This window comes from Ursus arctos, unplaced genomic scaffold (genome assembly GCF_023065955.2).
Source record: "Ursus arctos isolate Adak ecotype North America unplaced genomic scaffold, UrsArc2.0 scaffold_9, whole genome shotgun sequence".
Classification (NCBI taxonomy): domain Eukaryota; kingdom Metazoa; phylum Chordata; class Mammalia; order Carnivora; family Ursidae; genus Ursus; species Ursus arctos.
The window spans coordinates 63,148,430-63,166,976 of NW_026623111.1; the positions used below are offsets into that span (position 1 = coordinate 63,148,430).

Sequence of the window (18,547 nt, forward strand, 5' to 3'; positions counted from 1 at the left end):
GATGACTCCAGGGACGTCTCTTCCACAGACCCATGTGCTTTTCTATCACCGTCACTTATTATCTCTCAGACCTTAAGTTGTACAAAAGAATATAATGATCCCATGGGAAATTCCACAACCGATGTAGTAGGTTTTCAAAATCCCCTAGGGAGATGTAAAAAATTAATGGATCTTCATTTATGCTAGATAAGAACTGCTGAAAGGCGAAGTTATTCTTTTTCCTTTATCAGCATTACTGTTTCACTCATTTGCCAATTCTTATTTACTCATACAAAGTAATTATTTGTAATATCCTCAGGAGGGATATTGATATAGAGATATAATATAACTTGGCCTGATCATAAGGTTATGAGACAGTCTCATCATTTTCATTGGTTCTGTAATGCATGGTGACTTATTTTTTTCTGCACAAAGAAATATCTCATAACCTTAAACGTACATCATTTTGACAAGATGTAATGCTGTTTTGAGTGTAAATTCAACTTTGTTTAACATGAGTTTGTTTAGATAAGTATTCATCCTATAAAATCTTTATACAAATAGTAAATATAAATGTATTTCTCTATTTCTGTTTTCTTTCTAGCAGTTTTTGTCTGCTTTCTTGTGAATAAATTGATCTTAAAATGAATTAAGATAAGTTTTCTGTTTCAAATTCTTATAGCCTTTAGTGTTAAGTCTGATTACTTTGCTAGAAGATCCCCTTAGTTTTGACTAATTACCAATCTATGTCCTAGAACATTGAGCGAGAAGGGAGAAAGGAGAAAATGAATAATAGAATAATAAAATTTTAGAACTGGTAGAAATATTAATGACCATCTCTTTTACTCTTTCCCCACCCCCATGGCACCAACCAAGGCATTTTTGAAAGGAAATTGAATTCTAGAGAGATTAAATGATCTTTCCAAGGCCATCCAACAAGATAATAGCAAAGTTATGCAAGTCAAAGAGCCTGGATGATAAGCCCCAAACTTCAAAAACTACATGATTTTATTTCCTGATTATTTCTGCAGGCAGGGGTGACATCTATGGAACTACTTTGACATTGTAGAAGGTACAATTGGTTTTCAAATACTGATGACAAATATTCTCAAGATATTAAGTATTTCTTGATGAAATGATAAGGGAGAATTCTCAAGATGTTGCTAATACTTTTCATTAGAATTCTCTAAAGATTGCTAATATCTTTATTGCTCTTCTCTTATTTAATATTCAAGATAGTAAACTCTTAGTTGCTTTATCATTAAAGTAACCATGGCATTAACTATTCATCAGATATCATCAAATATATTCAAGAAATGATGTTGATCAAAAAAGCTTTTCTAATAAGCATTTACTGTTATCATAATGAAAACATATACCTAATATATTTTGTCTTTCATCTACTAAAATAATTGATTTTAATAAGACCATATCATTTTTAAAAAAATATTACAGCATTGTTGTGATTTCTAGATAATTTTTTAAAGTTTAATTTGGTAAAATATCCAGATATTTACTTTGACACTTAAATAATATTATTTCCATTGGAAAACCAGCATTTCTGTACATATGTTTAAATATTGCTATGGAAAACATAATACTGAGTATATTTTCTGCACAGAAACGAACGGAGCAGATCATATAGTTTAACTGTATTTCACTAGCGAATGAGAAAGAACAGTTGTCTCTGGGAAGGGGTGGAGGTGGGACTAGGATGGAGGCAAAGGGGGCTTCAATTTTTTGTGTTGTGTTTGAATTTTTTCATAAAGAAAGAAAGTAGATATGACAAAATATTCATTATTATCATTTGTGGGTGGTGGGTGTACAGTGTTTATACTTTTTCTTTAATTCTGTAAATTTCTCAAAAAAACTCCCCAATTTTTATAATTATAGCTATAGTTTCATATAGCTATACTGCATAACCTTAAACTTCTATACGTAAAGCTTACGTTTTAAGGCAATCTATACTGGTGACGTTATTTTTTTACCTTGTTCGGCTCACTGATTAATCATATTTATAAAGTATGGCTGTTGATCAAAAGAACAGACAGTTTTATTTGGTCTCACCATACAAAAGTATAATGTGTGAAAGGTTTGTTAAAGAATGTTATACATCTCACATAGCTTATCGGAATTAGCTTCCTCTTGCGTTTTGATGTAATCGCATGTATCCCCTCTCAGACAGTGATGCATATTGTGAGTATCCACACAAAAGAGCTTTGATTCTTGACTGAGACCTGCTTTAAAGTCAAATCTCCCACAGACTAACACCACTAGCATACGATTAACGTTTCCAGGGCCTGGAATTAAGTAGTGATAATTTTAGAATCTACAATTATTCACATAATTGTCTCCAATTAGCTGTCTCTGAAGAATGGTCAAGAACGAAAGAAAAATGGAGGTTGAATATATGGACATGTCTCCCTATTCATGGAATGGTCCCATTTACGTTAGGTCTGTTGAGAGAATCAAAGTATATGTTTGGAGATGTGTTCAGATGAGTCAATGGGGTAGAAGGACATAGTTGTTGCTTGTAGGGGTGGAGTTTGGGGAGATTGGAAGAAAAGAGGAATTCTCTGGCCCAGACTATTACTCAATGATTTAAAAGAGATTATCTCCTAAGAGAAAGCTCCTAAGGAAATAAGCCTGAGAAAGACCAAGGCCTTCTTTATGGAGGTATGAACTTCATACCTCTCACAGCAAGAAATTTATAACAGAGGGTCAAATAAAATGCCTCAGTCCGAATAAAGTTTCCCCACATAAATAAAACATTTGTCTTAAGTTGTTCTGTTTTGTTGTGTAAGAACTCATAAACTTTTTTTTTTGAAATGCTCTTCCTGCCTAAGTCAAAAGTTAAACACCAGGTATTACAAAAGTCAGTTGTGAATCCAAACTTTCTAACTTCCAAAATACTAACAAGTTGTATTTTTTTTCCCAAAATAGTTGAACTAGGACATACTGTTTTGAAAATATCTCTAAATAGATGTGATTTGGGTTAGCCCTGCCCCCACTCTCACATGAGGGCTAATGGCAGACATATTGCCATTTTTGACTCCCAACACAAACAACACAAAAATGAATGCAAATTTCGATCTGGGTCTTTTCCTTGGTAAGGAAAAACCCATGTATAATGCCGGACCAGTCCTTTAAAGTGTATCTCAATGACATAAACTCCAGGAACATCTCACCTGACAAGTAAGATGTCTATTAGGCCCTAGAATTTTTTTTTAAGGAAGTTTATAGGGCATGAGGGAAAATTTGAACCTGTTAAACAGGAATTCTTTTGAGGAGAAACAACCAGTATATTGAAGTAAGTCATTTGCAAAAAAAGGCTAGCAGAACTTGTTCCAGAGCAGACAAAATGAGGAAAGAAATGCAAAACAGGACAGCTAGTTGAGAGCAAAGGGTGGAAGGGACACATTTTCTCACCTAGAGAGCAGCAGCAGTGACCAATATTTAAAGGGTCCCTGGTCTGTGTGCGAACAAATAAAGAAGCTCCTATAAAACTTGGCTCTCTTACATCGAAAACCGGGGATGTACTGTATGGTGACTAACATAATATAATAAAAAATCATTATTAAAAAAAAAAAAAAAACTTGGCTCTCCACTAAGGACGTTAACACTCAGATTCCGAGTTTCCTCAACTGTAAAATGAGGGGACTGGATGACATGATTTCAGAGGTGTTTTCTCACCAACAAACGCTACTTCATATTAAGTTTTTATTAGTTTTTAGACTAGTTCCATCTGGATATCCCAGCAGCCAGTCAAGAGGCTTGGAGAGGACCGGAAGTGATAAACTTGACCTAACCCACTGACCTTATGACTGTGGGCATATTCTTTCTCTGGAGTCCAAAGTCTGCATTATTATAGTGATTATGATGTTGGGAAGAGTCCCTGGGCATCTACTCTCACTTTTCCCTGAGGCTCGGCCTACGCTAGAGCCAGTGGCTCCTGGTGACTATATCACGGCATAGTGACACCTCTGCTCTGGGTCCGGGGTAATGAGATCTGAGATACAACTTCAATAATGGAAGGTCTGGGACTAATTTCTTATCCAAAGGATATGCATTCCATGTAGGGTGACCTGACCACTCCAATTCACTTGGGATTGTGCTGGGTTTAGCACTGAAAACCACATGTCTTGGGCAAATCTTCAGCTCCAGGCAAATTGGAATGGTTGGTTGCCCTAATTCCATGGATATTTACTGAAGAGAGAAACCTCCATGGGTCAGGCCCTGGAAAAGGCATTGAGAACCCAATGAGAACAAAACAGACAAGGTTCCCACTGTCTGTCATGGGGCTTCCCTCCAGGTGGGCAAGACAGACTTAAAACAAGGAAATAAATAAACAACCAATCATCACAGATGGTGATCATTACTGGGATGGAGAACAGCTGTGGGGCCCTTCTCAGAGGGGGTCAAGAAAGGCTTCTCTTGAAGCAAGACCTGTAGGGCAAGGAGTCAGTCATGAATATTGCCAGTATAGGTTAGTTCTAGGTCATTTCTAAGAATGAAGAGGCCCTTCAAGGAACCCTTAGGATCATATTAGCACTCTCTAAAATCACCTTATTTATCCATTTATGTTATTACTACTAGAATTAAATTTGGAATAAACATTTTAATAGAATAATTTGAATAAAAAATACATGTGAACAGATATCTATAACACCAATGCCCACAGCAATACTTGTGTATAGTAGGTGTTTGATATCTTTTGAATAAGTAAGCGAAAATATTGCTACCTCTTGATCTACTATGTGGTTCCCCAAACTCACTTTCCCTAAAATATTCCCCTTTTCTCAACCAGCCTGTCCATAAAGTAGATGGGGTTGCAGATCCTATGGGCCATGGAACACCTGTAAGTTTCAGGCTAGGGCTATTCTGAACCAGTGTGTGCCTGCTGGCCGCAAGAGATTTTTGAAGCACTCTCCTTTGTTCTGTGCTCATGTTTTAGCTCAGAAGATGTTACGTATTCGCCACCTAAGTCGAGGACAGATATAGCTCATGGTTTTAAGCCTTCAGCTTTCTGATGACCCGCCTCTATCAGTGGGTTGTGGTGTTACTAATTAAAAGAAGGCAGAGGTCTAATAAACTCACAGCCTTAATAAACGAACCATACTGACTATCCTACTGATAACAAACACATTTGTGCATACTAGCCGAGTTCTCCCGCTGCAAATTTTAGGGGTTCAAAGCCGTGGTCCCTGATGCCAGATTGATAGTTCATGACTGCACGATCCAGCACTGGCAGTCACTTTGCGCATCAGGTGTTTTTCTGTATAAGCAGGAGTCATTTGAAGCCATTTAAATTAAATTTTTAAAAAGCTGGGGGATGGGTGACTAACATTTATTAAGCATTTACTGTATGCCAGGGATTGCCCTCAGTGCTTTTTCTATGTATTTATTTAATCTGCAAAACAATCCTATTAGGGTTCAGTTCCTACAAGAGGAACTGAAACTGAGGGAAGTTTTTAAAAAAATTGTCTAAGCACAAGTGTCTAATCAATGACAGATCCAAGATTAGACCCATGTAGGTAGGCCTAACTATGTGTCTGCATGACAAGGAGGCCACAGTCCGTGGAGCAGATGCATAAACATCAGAAGGATCTGCGCTGTGATGACTCTTGTAGTGGAAGTAAGTCCACAGCCTGTGTGCTTTCCATCACCGCAGAAGTGGCCACAGTACCGTTTGGAGGCGGGGCAGTGCTGCCTGATAACCAAGATCACCCACAATGGAAACAGGAAGAACTTGGTTCAAATTCTGGCTCAGCGCGAACTTCAGTTGTTTACTTTTTATAAGCTTCGGTTTTCTCATTTGTCAAATTAAAACAATAATAATGCTTGTGTTAAAAAGGAACTAATATCCTGCATATAAAGTCATTAGTATGGTATCTGGCCCATAAGACTCAGTAAATGGTAGGTAATTAAATATAATTATCACTATGCAGCAGCCTCTCTCATCTTTAATACCTCAGCCTCTTTCAAACTCCTTAAAAAAGTAGGACTGTATCTGCTTATCTATACGTGTGCTTTCATTTTCTGTTATTGAAAAACCACTTGAAAGTCGCTGATACCCTTACATACTTTAGCATGCATCTCCTAAAAATAAGGACATTCTTGTACATAGATAATGATATATCTAATATCTATGAAAAATCAACCATATTAACTAATACCATCTAATTTCTAGTATATATTTAAATATTTAAGTTTCCTAAGTTGTCCCCAAAAATTATCCCCAAAGATTTTTTGAACAAGGATGTAACCAAGGTGTTTTATTCAGTTGTTTCTTTATTCTCTGTTAATCTGTATCTGTCTCCACCTCACTCCCAGCCCTCTCTGCTTTTCTTGACATTGTCTTTTTGGAAGAAACCAGGCCATTCATCTTGGAGAAAGTATCACAGTCTGGATTTGTCCAGTGTTTTTCCTGGAGGTGCCATTTAACCTGTTCTTCTATCTTCCAAGTTATCTTTATATTGGAATGCTGATCTTAAGGCGTTATTGCTTTTTAAGTTAAACATTGTGCCAAAAATGCTTCAAAGTCGATGCTATGTAGTTCATATTACATCATATCAAAATTTCCATGACCACTTCCTCTTCAAAATACTTTGTGGTTTTGTAGGCATCTCCGGGGTATGGCTACCCCAGTGGTTTTCCATTCTAGCTTCACTTAGAGTCATCTGGGGGAGTTTTAAAAAATATTTGTTCCTGACTTGCATCCTTAAAAAGAGTTTCTTGTCACGGGCCCATCCATTGGATTGTCGTGAAGCTTCCCCAAGTGATTCTGATTGTAATCAGGGTAAAGAGGGACTGGTTTAGAATACCAGCTCTGAGAAGCCAAGGGGCATACCCTTCGTATTTACTAATACACACTCTCAGTGTCCAGGAGAACGCCTGGCTCGTAACAGCTTCTCGGTACTACGTGCTGCATCAATCAGATCACTGAGATTCAGCGCATAGGCCACCTCATCCCTCTTTCATACTCCAGCTTTTCCTTTTCTTCTAATTAGTGCACTATGAAGTCAAGAGGTTAATTTTATAGCATGTTCAGCCAAAGCAGAGCATGCCACTATTTTTCAAATCTCTGAAAACTATCAATAGAAAAAGAATCATTTTCGTACATCTGAGAGAGGAAACAAGAACAATCATTTAGCTATACTGTTAGATTGACTCTGTTGAAGACAATTCCATTTTTTTTTGTTTGTTTGTTTGTTTCACATCATTAGTTCTTCCAGTTCTTATTGTAAGGACTGGTGAAATGATTCTAAAATTAGGAAGAAAGACTGGGAGTTTGTCTTGATTGTAATTGTTTTTTTCAAAATATATTGAACAAATTTAACCATATGAAGGGATGCAGGGGAAAGAGAAGGACTTTGAGTATAGTTATACTTCTGTTTGTTCAAATTCAACTTTGGCCAAATCTTAAAAACAGAATAAAAAGATGCATGACTTGTTAGGTCAAAACTAATCAACTGTAACTTTAAATACAAAGGAGATGAGAATGGCCACTTTCTCCTAAAAGAGAAGCCTATCCCATAGCAAACTTTGAAAATAATAAGTATACACTTATTTATTGTACTTTCACTAAATGAAAATCATCAACAACCAAGAGAAACTCAGCAAAGGATTGAACACATGAGTTTGTATCTGAAAAGGCTTTTACCCTGAGGGAAAATGCTCAATCTGACTCATATTAACAAAAATGTAAATTAAAACTACACCGAGATATCTTTTTCTTTAACTCATCAGATTAATAAAAATCCACTGCTTTGGAGGATTACAAACGCACATACCTTTGGATCCACCAATAGCGGCTAAGGAACTCATCCTAAAGATACACTCCATTCGTTACATGAAATAACATGTGAACAAAGCTATTCATTTCCTCAAGTAAAAGATCAGAAGTAACCAACGTCCATCATCAGAACACTGGATAAATGAGTTCTGACACATTCACAGAATCCAACAGTTTGCTGGGGCGCCTGGGTGGCACAGCGGTTGAGCGTCTGCCTTCGGCTCAGGGCGTGAGCCCGGCGTTATGGGATCAAGCCCCACATCAGGCTCCTCTGCTGGGAGCCTGCTTCTTCCTCTCCCACTCCCCCTGCTTGTGTTCCCTCTCTCGCTGGCTGTCTCTGTCTCTGTCGAATAAATAAATAAAATCTTTAAAAAAAAAAAAAAGAATCCAACAGTTTGCAAGTGTAATAGAAAATAATAAGGAAACTACGTGCTGATACGTAATGCTCATATTCTAGCTAGTGAAAGAAGGTGAGGCTATTAGGTAGTGTATGCCATAATGTATGTAAAAGGATAAAACAAGAAGGCATATAGATTTGTACTGTATTATTTCTTATGTGAAAAAAAGTCTGTGGGCAGCTAAACAAGGAACTGATAGGTGGTTAGCTATTTGGGGAGGAGATGGGAACTAGGAGGTGGGACACAGCAAGAGGGACAGACGGGAAGGAAATTTCTCACATGACAGGCACCTTTTCACACTTTATCCTGTTTAAACTGGGAAGGCATGACATATTCAAAAACTTAAATATTCCTTAAAAGCCTTGTCAAAAGTCTTAGGAAAATGGAGTTAAAAAAATAGAAAATAACCCAGATATTCTTATAGCTCTTATTCAAATTGTGCAGAGTAAATCCTATTATGTCTCAATTTCACTAAAAATGAAACTGAAACTCTGTGTACTTCTCAAACACCCAGACCTAAGACATGGATTCAGAAGAAAACTTACCAAGATAATTTCCAATTTTGATTTTTGTTGCTCTACAGAAGGTCAACATTTCAGAATACATTAACACGTGCGCTATTTAAAGTCCAAACAGACCAGCGTTGAGAGACATCCATCCCAAGGCTAGCGCTTACATACAGTTGAAGTAGTGATATCAAAGTAAAATGAATCTCTTTCTCTCACGGAGCTCTCCATGGAATCCACAAGAGATGGGGCTATCTCCCACAATGATAGGGGAATTCCATCTAAGAAAAAGGGATTCTTTCTTCACAGGCAACAAGGTGAAAGGGAATTATGGTTTATTCATTTGGCTCTTCCGTCTATGACTTCCAGTTATCAGTCGTCTCTGTGTGTGTGTTCTGTTACAAATCCTGTGGGACTGTGCGTGTATCGCTAGCAATTTGCCCCATGCCATGCAAACAGCATGCGGACCAGAAAAGCCTGACAGGCCACAGTAAAATACATCTGGGTTCTAGGGTCTCTGTCATGTTGCCAAGTCATATAACCTCCTCTATCTTAGCTCAATTTCCTTATCTGGAAATGGGGTGAGAGCCTAACCGGAATATCTCACCATTTTCATATGGTGACCAAATAATACAATAAATAGGAAAGACTTGGAAAAGTGTACATTGAAAATAGTACAATTGTGACCGCTGTTATGACACACAGATACGAACAGACAGGGCAGAGGAAGGAGAACATAATTCCAAAATACGCACCATGGAGAACTGGTCTCACTTTTACAGATGAGCACAAAGAAAGCGAGAAAGGTTAAATAACTTGCTCCAAGTCAAGCAGCCAGTTGGAAGCAGAAGTGGAGACAAATTCCCACGCAGGTGTTTTGATCGAATGTCTCGCTCTTCTACAGCCCTACTTCTATAACTCTGAACTGTGAGAAAACCTGGACAATGGGAAGGGGCAAAGGGCCACTTGATGACCCTGGCCATAGGAAGGCTGGAGAAACAATGACAAAATGACCAGAGAAGGCACAGAAGGATAGCAGATTATTGGGTAAGTTCTGGGTGGTTATAAAAAGGAAAATAAGAAGGCAGGAGGTAACAGGAAACTCACTTTTACTAAGCATTTCTGACTTACCAGGGTCTTAAGAACTTGATCTCATTTAACCATTACAACAATGTAAAGCCCTCTCCATCTTCCAGTTGAGGAAATAAGACAAGAAGTAGTTAAGGACTACTGGCCAACAAGGGGCAGGGCGGTCATGAAATCTGGGACTGAGGGCCTCTGGGTCAGGCCCTTGACCAGGCGGCCTCATTCCACAGTTACTGATAACGATCATGGAGGATGTGGGCCCACCGGGAGGGTAGTAGATATTTAAAATATATATTTATAATGTATGCTCAAAATTTAAAAATAACTTATTTTTGCTAAATATTTTCTTTCTGAACCTTTGGGGTGAAAGATGAGTAGAAATCTCCAGATGGGCTCATGTTGGGTGTTTTCTGCTTGAGAGTGAAAAACCTGGGGCCACTTCTTTGAGAGTAACGCCGTCAGGATCCTCCTTTAAGAAGGACCAAAGCAGGGGGTTTGAATCAATGAAAAAATACTATCACATAGGACTCTTTGAATGAAATCAGCTTGGGGTATTTTTTTTTCTGTGCTAAGTAAATTCCTGAGTAGTGATACTATCTAACACATATACAAGAACTTTCTGAGTACCGTGTACTCTTCTGAGAGGTTACGCACTCATTTAATGCTCATAACTATATGAGTTCTATTATTATCTCCATTTAGCAAATGAGGAAACTGAGACACAGAGAGGTCAAGTAACGTGTCCAAGATCAAACAGCACGAAAAAACCACCACTGGAGCTGGGGCTTAAACCCAGGCAGTTCAGCTAGCAGGACTTGACGTTGCATATTATATGGCACTTTGCATATTCTGTCGTCCAGGACTTCATTAAAATAGCAATCCTGCTGCCTACATTTCTTGCTGCCTGGATTTCTGGGGTCGGACAGATAAAAACTCATTTATTCATTAAGTAAGTCATTCCAATATTCATTCATTCAATATGTATTGTAATCCTACTATATATCAGGCTCAGTAATAGCAAAAATAGATGTGGTTTCTGTTATCCTCCAGCCGAGAGTCTAGGGGGAAGAAATACTTATCAAATAATGACACAAAAAATGTAAAATTACAAACTTTCATAAATATGAAGGAAATATACAAGATGTTATAAGATTATATGAATATTTATTTATTTATTTATTTTTTATTTTTTTTTTATTAATAATGATTTTTTATTATATTATGTTAGTACACAACTAATGAATCATCGAGCCTTACATCGAAAACCGGGGATGTACTGTATGGTGACTAACTAATATATGAATATTTAAAGAGGTATCTGACCTAGTCCAGGGTAGGACCTCAGGAACTTTGAGCCTTCGAGCTGGGATTACAAAACAAAGAGACCTTGAGTTGTTTAACATTTCTTAAACCTTAATCCTCACCTGTAACATCCGGGCAATGGTTTGCAACATGATCCCAGCACTTAGTAACTACTTAATTAATGATAGGTATTGGCCTTGTTATTTTTAATTTTCTCATTACTCTGTGACCCATATCCACTTAGAGAATAGGATATAGGAAATATAAAGATTTAGAATAATAAATTTAACAATTGTAAGTGTGGAAAGGAGAGGGGAGAAAAAGAAAATAATTTGAAAATGCTATAGATTTTAATTTTTTAAAAAATGGAATGCTTCAGTAAAATGAGCAGTATACTGTAAGTAACCAAATGGGAAATAAATGTATACAGGAAGCCTAATGCTTTGTTCATGTTTTTTCTGACACCTCAGGTTTGTCATGATATTGCTTATGTCTGGCTGATAGCATATTTTTCTGTGGTTTTAAGTATTTCTTCCAGCATTAGTCATTGGACGGATGGATTGATTGATTTGCACGCTCTTTCACCCCCAGCTTACTACTGCAGCATCTAGGAGAAAGGGTAGGACTGACTTCCCAGGATTAGGACAAGGGCCGTGGGGTGGGGGTGGAGAACCTCTCGCTCTCCCGAGGAAAGATGTTTCAAAGCTAGTATGTGGGCCACAGAGAGCTTCCAGCCCCACCACTCTCTGCTTCAGCTCAGCAAGGAAAAGAAGGAAAGCTGCAAGGTAAGTTGATAGAAACCTATTGACCCCTTCCTGAAATGTGAGGTGTCCCTGGGAGAATCCCTCTGGATGAGTTCAGTGATCCCACATTTTTCAGACAGAAATCTGCCTCTCCCCCCTTGAGGAGAGCACTTCAAAGGGTCAGGGGACACTTCAAAGGGCCGGGAGCCCCGTGCACGACTAAGTGTTCCGCTGCTGGGGGTACGTACTATGGCAGTCGGTGAGCCCGTGGCCAGACCAGCAGGGAGGCGGGGCGCTCGTGGGGGGCTGTGCTGACCTGAACATAAGCACACTCTTGCCCTGAATCCAAACTCCACACCACTTCATCCGGGCGCAGGGACAGGAGCTGGGGCGGCCAGGAAAGACGGTGGGGAGTGGGAACCAGGGGGATGGACCAGGGCCACCTCCCTCCCGGTCCAGGGATCCAGAAGAGGTCTAGAAGGTCGCTGCCCCGCCCTTTCAGCCCGCTGGTTTGGTTCCCACGGAGTCCAGTCCCAGGGGCCACAGTATGTTTTAGGAGTTCAGTTGACTCAGGTGCTCTGGGGAAAAGTTCCCTGTCCTCAATTCCTATACTCCTGGGCACCTTTAGCCCTGGAGTTTCCATCAGTAAAATACTTACTTTTCCTTAGGTAGTCTAGAAGCAACTAACACATGTGCCTGACTTCCTCTCTTCTCTTCCTTCTGGGAGAAATTCTAAGATAGTAAAGGGGGCTATGTTAAATAGGAGATATGGGACATTAAGTGCAGGCAGCCCTCAAAAGCCACCATTAACTACAAATGGAATTGCCATGTTCCCTTTAAATGCAATGGTGTTTTTCTCATCATCGGGGACAAACACTGGAAGTATCTCATGTTTCCAGGGTGATTCTGGGGGTCTTGACCTTTCATTTAAAAGGCAAGTTTTGTTAACTACATGTGCGTTTTTTCCCGTGTATCTGAGCACTGACTAATGCCAACAGTATTTCTGCCCCCCGCCAAGCATACACACATATGTACATGGAGGAATGGGGTGGGGGGGGTGTGTAAAGACCAGTAAAGAAACGAGACAGGAAAAGAGCTTTACAGGCATAAGGAGGCAATAAATAGAATCACCGTGGCAAATCCAGAACTAAGGGAAGCTTTCAAAGGCAAGATCCCCCGCAAGCCTTTCACCAGAAGCTCCAATCCTCAACCCCCCTCTGTCACACGGGCAAGGAAGCAGGCCGGCCCTGTTACATCTGCATGGGTGGGATTCGACGGAGTTCAAATTCTTAATCTTAAAACAGCACAGCAAAGAGGATGCCTTTTCTTCCCTCAAATGTTTAAGAAAGAGTTTTAAAATATATTTCCTGCGTACATTTAGTCATTGGGTTATTTACCACACCTAGCATAGAGCCGGTAGTAAGTAGTTGTTGAGTGAAGTCTATACAGTATGGAAAACCATAGGTGTTTCCCCGATGACCAGGGAACGGGCTCCCGCTGCTCAGGAAAGAACCTGAGTTATTTGTCATGTGTCAAACACAAAAGGCCCCAGTCGCAGGGCTCTTGTTGGAAGTCTCCAGAAATAGAAAACAGCTTCTTGTGTATTGATTGACCTATGATTGCTGTATCTGGAGCTTGGTTCTAGAAATAGAAGGAAAATAAGATATCTTTAAACAATTTATAGATCTAAAAAGGACCCTCCCCCAACACTGTTCGCTGCCACCTTCTTTTTTTCCCCTCTGCTTCCTTCTTTTCAAACGCTACCTGACAGACTGCCGCAATCACCCTGTGAATGTAAGTAATGTCCTATTGACAGCCTCCCATTCTCCCTGACATCTGCCAGCACTCCCTGACACTTGAATAAGCATTAAGACATTAACAGTCTGGCACAGGTTTAAGGGCTGGAATAGTAATGCTTGGCAGGCCTGCCGCACAAAGCCACATGCAGAGAGACCCCCACTCATTCAACTCTGTCGTCCTTCTGGTTTGAAAATGTGGCAGAGCCCAGAGTAAATGCCGATTATTCGCTCGACTGCTCTGGCATTTGGGTGTCTCCTTAGACAGGCCAGATCGTACATTAAAAGAAAAGAAAAAGGAAAACAAGAAAATGCCTGCTTGTGAGACGGTGTAAGTCAGAAGTGGAATGTTCAGAGAAAGGCAGGTCTTTGCTCACTGGGACCAGTTAATATTTTAAAGGGATTGACTTAGAATAAAAAGCAAAGTCAAGCTCCCCTGACTTACACATAGGACAATTTGCATCATGCTTTCTTCTGAGAATATCAGATTCTTCCCAAAACTTGATGGCAAATGCCATCTTTGTGCCATGGATTTCTTGAAAGCCAATTTGTCAGATCCTCATACAGAAAATTATTAGGACCGAACACCACAGTCGGCTTTGTTGCCAGAATCTGTTCACTGAGAAATGGCAAAGCTATTAACAGGCTTGATTTTTAAACTGCTAAGTGAGTCAGAGAGCTGCCTCTGTTCTATTCCAAGCAGGGCTTGTTTTGCTTCAAAACCCAGCAATCCACACAGGTAATGCTAAAATTAACATCAAAATACAAGGGGCAGGACTGCGGATGTGACACTTTTTCTTGAGTGAAAAATGATTCATGATGGCTGCACTTGGGAAACAAAAGAGGAGTTAAAATAGGTTTTACCAAAGTTCAAGGTCGTCTGATGACAGGGTCAGGCAAGATGTTTCCCCTGGAAGCATTTTGGGGCTCAAGACTTTGACATCTTCTCGGGGCTAACTGCCCTGATTTTTCTCATTCCCCCAGTTGGCCCCTGTTAGGACCCAGCAACGCCACAGAGAACAGCCCGTCTTTACATAGTGATTCCTTCTGCAGATGCCTTCATTTCGTTGTTGTTTGATCTGAGCCTGGGTCATTATCTCTGCTTTGCCAAAGAGGAAGGAAAAAAGGCCCCAGAAAGATAGGGGCTTGCCCAGAATCACACAGGCAGTAAATGGCAGAGGCCCTTGGTGAACCTGGTCTTGTCTCCTGGATTTCCTCGACATTGGCTCCCAGCCCCAGGGGGCTTGGTCAAAGTTACCAGAGGAAGGAGATAGTCAGCCTGGAAGGACTGTGACTACCTTTCCAGAGCCCAAAAAGCTGTCTGTGGTCATGATTAGGGTGACTGACTGGGATCTGAGTGGAACCAACAAAATCTGCTCCAATCCACAAAAGGGGGGTGCTCAGGTGGGTAGGGTGGTTCCCTTCAGACTGACTTCATTTCTTCATGAGCACAGCAGGAGAATCAGGGCCAGCCACCGGGGAGACGTGGGTGTGTCTGCAGGGGCTTGGGCAGGGGGACTTAGAGTTCTCAAGCCAATGCTGTGCCACCTCCAGTTTGCTACTCCAAACCTTGAATGGTAAGGGTGTGGGCTTCGTAGTCAAGGGGACCTAAATTCAAGTTCTGCTTCTCCATTAGCTGGCTAGGCGGGGCTAAATTTAGTCAACTAAATCTCCGTTTTCTCATTTATAAAACAGTGATGCCAACCATATCTTCCTTACAGGCTTGCTGTGAGGGCTAACGGAGCTAAAGCCTGTCAAATGTTTAGCACAGTAAACGCTCAAGAATAAACGTTAATACGTTCCTATTATGAATTAACATAGGGGCTCATGTCAGGTTCCTAACTTTCTGATTATCTACTTAACATCTCCCTTTGGAAGTCCTATAATAAAAATACCATTATTAATTGATATAGGGGCTCATCTAAGGCTCCCACCTTTGTGACTGTCCACTTGACACCTCTTTTCGCATGTCCTACAGTTACTTCAAATGCATGCCCCAAGCCAGCGCACCTCCCATATACCCATAACAATCACCACAAAAAGCTATGGAGAGCATAGTCTGTGTTCTGAATATTATTATCTTATTTAATCCTGCAAGTTAGGGATTACATTTCACTTTTACAGACTGGGCAAATGAAGCTCAGAGAGGTTAAGTAACCTACCCAAAGCTTCATAGCTGTTAAGTATCAGACCTAACTTCGCAGCTGGGGTCGGCTGGTGTCCATGCCCACTCTATAGCTAAACCACCTGCCCCCTACCAGAGACGAGGCTGCAAACCATAGGAGCTTTGATTCTCTCTTCTGTCTCGGTCTCCCATCTACACAGTCGGGAACTCCTTTCCTGCTGTTCTACCGCATGGGAATCCTTCACATCTTGCCGGGCTTTGCATTCACTCTGACTACCCTGGTTCAGGACTGCTTTTGGATTTGCTGGATATCAGATGCTTTCTGGATGTTTCCCCCAGAAACACACACGTGCACAATGCTGCCTGCTTAACCCCCAAAGCCTAGTTCTCACTAGAGCTTCCCTGCAGAAGATGTTCAATGACTTCCCGCATTCTGCAGAAGAAAAATGATACTAGTCAGCTTGACAATCAAGGTCTGCTTCCTCCATAAATGTGCAATTTAGCTTTTGGGTTCTCATTGTATCTCTTTGCGCACTCAGCAAAACACACAATCCATGGGGGCAGAAATCTGTGCCTCTTGTTCGTTGCTGCCTCCCCGATACCTAGAATAATTGCTTGTTTACATTAAGTGCTTACTAAATATTTGCTGGTTGAGTCAATGAATGAATGAAAACAATTTCCCCGCCAAAATGATGATACTTTCTTCCCACTGTGTTTTACTGCAGAGCCTACTGGTCATTTAAAGACAGGAGAGCTGCTTTCATTTTTTAGAGCTGCTGGCTTCGTTTTTAAAGATGAAGAAAAGCCGAAACAAGATTTTTAAATAGTTGATATATTGTAGAAAATAATGTTTATCAAAGTAATGCTTTGATGATTATTAAACACAATGCAATATAATTGTGTTATGCAAAGATAATTACAGGAGTTGTAGAAATAGTCATTATTAGTCACGACAGGCAGTGTGACCCAGTATTGGGACAGCAGTTTAAAATCAAGTGACAAAGGTCATCTTTGCTCTCGCCCGTGTAGGAGGTGCTGAGCGTGGGCCTTGAGCTAAGGCCTCTGCTGCCGCTATCACCCCTTTCTTCGCGCATCCTCTTCCTTCCCCTCACCCGCACGTCTTCACGCCCAACTTCTCCTTCGGAGGCTAAACTAAATACCCTTCTCTCATCCTTTTCTAGGCCTCGCTCCTCAGAAGAAATCTCTTGTTACTTCCCCACAGTAATTTCATGTGGGTTCACCCATGTTACAATTCACCACTTTATTCCATGCACTGGAGTCATGGGCGTCCTGACTAGGTTTGTGAGAGCCAGGCCCGTCATCCATTTCCGAATTCTCTTTCTAACCGCTCTCCCCCTCCTGTTTTGTATCATGTCATGCTCACAGATGCTCAGTATATATCTTGTGAATAAATAACTGAATGTGGCAATGCAGGTAAAAAGAACAGATGGCCAAAGTCTCGGCATGAGGCGTTGGGCAGGCTTTCCTAGTTGGTGGAGGGAGAGGGGGAGAGGGGAGCTGTGTCAGAAGGCTATCCGATTAAGGGCAGCATATTATGAAAAGTGACATGGCCTCCTGATTACGTGTGGGCTCTGGAGCCAGGCTGCTTGGGTTCAAATACCAGCTCTGGAGCTCCACTGTATGAACCTGGGGCATCAAAGGGCATTTTAACCTATTTCATAGGTTTTGTTGTGAAGACTAAAAAAGCTGATAAATGTAAGGGCACTTGGGTGGCACAGCGGTTAAGCGTCTGCCTTCGGCTCAGGGCGTGATCCCGGCGTTCTGGGATCGAGCCCCACATCAGGCTCCTCCGCTATGAGCCTGCTTCTTCCTCTCCAACTCCCCCTGCTTGTGTTCCCTCTCTCGCTGGCTGTCTCTATCTTTGTCAAATAAATAAATAAAATCTTAAAAAAAAAAAAAGCTGATAAATGTAAAGTGGTGATCCCTGCTGTGGTAAATCACAATATTGTTTCAAATAATTTGCTGCCTTTCATGTTAAAAAAATTTTGTGTATATTAAATATAATATATCTAAAGTATATATATAAATATATATATAATATTTCTGCTCATTGTCTCACCTCTCTGCTCACTGTCACATGACTTGCTGTGTTCCTTTCATTGGCATTGGGCTTGGCCATGTGACTTGCTTTGACCTGTGGAATTTAAGTAGAACTGATATATGCCATGACAGAGCAGAGGCTCTGGGGCCACTGCGCCCATTTTCCTCTCCACAAGACTGACACATCTCACGTAGGGTCCTCTCCTTCATGCTGGATCTTGCACGGAAGAGGCCATGTGGGGCAGAACCTCAGCCGTCACAACCAACATACAACATGGGAGAAACAAGTCTCTGCCGTTGTAGGCCACTGGGATTCAGGAACTGTTGCTGGGACCTAACGTGGTGAAGCTGACGCCTAGCCCAGTGAAAGAAGGACTCCATCCATGGAAAGCACTTGGAACAGTGCCTGGAACATATGAGGGGCTCAAGAGCGATTATAACCGCCGATGCGCTCTGACTTTTGACATGACTTCCTAATTTGCACTCGCTTGTCTTCAATTAAAAGCCTCTTCTTTGGACTCTTCAAAGTATTTTGTTGTAGACAATCATCTGGCTAAGAGCTGAAAGGTGTGTGCGTTCCAGTCCTAACTTGCTTTTTCTGGGGCTCTGTTTCCTCATAGATAATTGTCAAGGTTGTTTCCAGCTCAAAGAAATTTCAGAGTCCACGGGCAGGCAGCTGCTGGCGTCCTGCATTCATCCAGTAAACAAATGTCGGATCTACCACTTAAAAGCGGGGTGATTTCAGGCCCCCCCCCC

At 40.8% G+C, this 18,547-nt stretch overlaps 1 long non-coding RNA gene across 1 annotated transcript; it reads left to right on the forward strand.

Moving 5' to 3' along the window:
- Positions 1 to 11,574: 11,574 nt before the first annotated feature.
- LOC130543263 (uncharacterized) lies at positions 11,575 to 17,650 on the forward strand. The gene is made up of 2 exons (XR_008958479.1): positions 11,575 to 11,851; positions 16,456 to 17,650. It is a non-coding gene; the product is annotated as an uncharacterized LOC130543263 (long non-coding RNA).
- The last annotated feature ends 897 nt before the right edge of the window (positions 17,651 to 18,547 follow it).